The 3210-nt window shown below is 37.2% G+C and overlaps 1 long non-coding RNA gene across 1 annotated transcript; it reads left to right on the top strand.

Moving 5' to 3' along the window:
- Positions 1 to 2534: 2534 nt before the first annotated feature.
- LOC118599110 lies at positions 2535 to 3210 on the top strand. The gene is made up of 2 exons (XR_004948399.1): positions 2535 to 2787; positions 2899 to 3210. It is a non-coding gene; the product is annotated as an uncharacterized LOC118599110 (long non-coding RNA).

Genomic DNA, 3210 nt, shown 5'->3' with positions numbered 1-3210 from the left:
CACTTGCGGCTGTAAAATGCTTCAAAGCGCTATTGCTTTCAGCAATCAGACGCAATTTCTTCAGGAATTGCAAATCTAGTTTTATATAGTTATTAAGTTTTGTGATGTGTCCTGCTGACCTCTTGGCAAGGTCACCCTTCAAAAGAGATCTTGATTTCAATGGTTTTTACCTGGTTAAATAAAGGTTACTAAAATAATAAAAAACGTTTTTTTTAAATCAATGTCTTGAAAAAAATAACATTTTTTGCATTTCTCATTTCTAAAAGTAAAATTTTGACTTCACTTAAAATTATGTTGTCTAATCTTGTCTCTTGGTTAGCACCAAAGAACACAAGTTAAAAGGAGAGTACATTTATAAAGGTGTTTAAAAAGAGAAACTCAACAGGAAATTCAGTATAAATACTAACTGAAGGAGAGCTAAAGGAAGTAAACTGAGCTGAAGGAGCCCAACTTTATTGAAAATTGTTGGCGTGGTCATGAATGTAGACGGTGGCTGACAGGTGTCAGCCAGGCCATTTTCATCACACATTATAATCTTTCAATTTATACATTTTTAGACAACATGCCTCCCAAGAAAGCATAATGTTGTGTCTTCTTTGTATTCTTCCCTCCATCTACTGGAATCTGTCAATACACAGGTCTCAGAGTCGCTGTGGTGCTTTCAATGCTGTGATCAGGTTTGAGCAGCATCAATGCCCTCTCCCCATTTGTACCCACGGGATCGCCAGCTTGATGTCTGGTCATCGCTGGGCCCGAGCTGCTACCATACGATTCCTAACAATCAGACAGTGGCAGTAGGACGGCAGCCTAGGGGCAAGAGAGCGTCACTCTGAAATTGGTGGATCATCAAACGATTCTGGCGACCTTGGAGACCCTCCTATTAGTGCTGCCTTCCTGCCATTATGCACCCTCAACATTTGAATGAATGAATTCTCTCTTCCAGCTTGTTGGAGCTTCCCTTCACCTCCTGCATCCTCTGCTAGTACAGACATTCCAGCGGATGGGGTGGACGTCTTCTGCTAGACCAGTGTGAGTAAAGGATTATTATAAAGCTGAGAGTATCTGGAGAAAACATGGAATCATATATAATTCTGTTTGATATTTGAATGCAATCAAAATGCTGCTCGTTAAATGGAAAATAAACTGTTGTTAAAAGACGCCGTAACATTTTCCATATTAACCACACACTGAGACAAACAACCACAATTACAAAATCAATTCTATTTTTAATCTTGAAACCATATAGTGACAGGGCAACAAATGATGCACATAAACATAGCTGCTTTACTGTGGCTGTACGTAAAACCTTAACATGTTTTTTTTTGCTTTATGGTCTCATCAATGCATGTAGTTGTTACAATTTTCAAAGGATTTATGCTTTTCTTTGCTTTTTGTTTGGCATTCTTGTTTGTCATAATTTTTCGTGATCAGTTCTGTTTTCACAGTACACCAGGTTTTAATGTACAATTACTCAGCTCTTTGTGTTTCAGTCAATTAGCCGTCTGTTTATTCAAAGCCATGGTTTTCTTCGCTCTCTGCCAAAATCCTCGTTCGCACTCCTTTGCCAGATCATGCATGGGGTTTTTGGTATTTCTGCATTTCAGTTTAAGTTTCATTAATAAATGAGACTTTGAGCATCACTATGAACAGATAAATCCCACTAAATTTTCACTTTATGATTTTTCTCCCTTGGATAGAAAACCTTCTCTTTAATTAGATCAATTTAATTTGCAAAACAGAGGCTTTTCTCAACCCGCACACCCTCGTTACTTCAATTGTCATGCTTAGCAGTTTGGTTTAAATTTCTAGTCAACTTCCCATGTGGGATGTGACCATTTTCCTTTCACACCATGCGTCACCTCTGCAATGCCTGTCATCAAAGCACGTTCACATCCTCGAATTTACAGCATCACATCTGAATATTCAACATGTTAAACTCCACTTTTACCCCCCTTTATACAACTTGTAAAACGGCCCACCTCTATTTTATTTCTGTCTATTTGTTCTACTTGCAACCATAATACATTCTCAAAAGCCATTCGACCATTTCACTCAGTTTTCATAAAAGAAAGACACATTTCTTCAGAGGTAAATAAAAACATGACGGCATAATTATACATGTGCTCATGATTATTGTGCATAAAATGGGCACAAATACATATTCCAAAGAGGTGACTAAATGTAATGCTAATTCCTTTCAGAGTGAAATAATTTTTTTAAATAATTTTACATTTTTTTTGTCACTTATGCATTTAAAGTGTCAAAAACTATGGCTTTCATAGAGCACTACTCATGTTTTAATTCTATGCTGAAAGTACCTTCAAGAACTTAAACAGTTTCCTGTATCTGCAATTAAAAGTCCATAAAAATAATGATTCATAATGTCAAAATGTATTGTTTATGATTAAGAAACCATTTATAAAACCAACTATTTATAATTACCAATATAAAACAGACTAACACTGTACATGAATATTTACTCAAAGCGGTTTTACCAGAAGCTCAGCTGAGACTCTTCAGGTAAACCACCTGCAGCCACAACTTATCTGCAACTGCAAATGTCATCTGCTGCTACAGTTGTCTGGCACATTCTGCTGCGCCAGCATCCTGAAGATGCCCAATAATGGCAGAAAATGATCTCTGTCTGTTGATGAACTAATTGCACTCATATGCTGGAATAATACCATTAAAATGTAATACAGCTGCATGTTGCAGGACAGCGGAAGAACCAGTGGTACGATTAATCCACTTTAGACGCAGAGGAATCTGTAGAGTCCATAAAGGGAGGTGAGTTTTTTTTTTTCTTTTTCTCCATGATAGAGGAACGTTGTCCTCCATGGGAGAACGAAATAATCAGATTAAGTAGTGAGATAAAAGTCAAGTATTTCATTGTTGCAGAGCTGATAAGCATTCATCCGGGGTTGCTGCGGAAAAAAAGACCCATCCAGCTGCTAGGATGGATTGATGCAGCGCTGTCATCCCCGGCTTTGATGAAAGATCTTTAATTTTCCTGGCCGTTAATGGGAATTCTCAGTGTCCCTGCAGCCTATTTTTTTTTAATTCTCCTTTTGAGTCAATTATCAAACTTCTTCAGAGCCATGATAATAACATGTTTTCACAATAGTCTTTTATTTTGTGGGCTTTCTAATTAAAATCCTACAAATTTATCTTCCAGCCTATAGCTCTGGAAATGATGGTGTTTTATTTGTG

Source organism: Oryzias melastigma, linkage group LG9 (genome assembly GCF_002922805.2).
Source record: "Oryzias melastigma strain HK-1 linkage group LG9, ASM292280v2, whole genome shotgun sequence".
NCBI classification, from domain to species: domain Eukaryota; kingdom Metazoa; phylum Chordata; class Actinopteri; order Beloniformes; family Adrianichthyidae; genus Oryzias; species Oryzias melastigma.
This window is presented reverse-complemented; position numbering and strand designations above follow the sequence as displayed.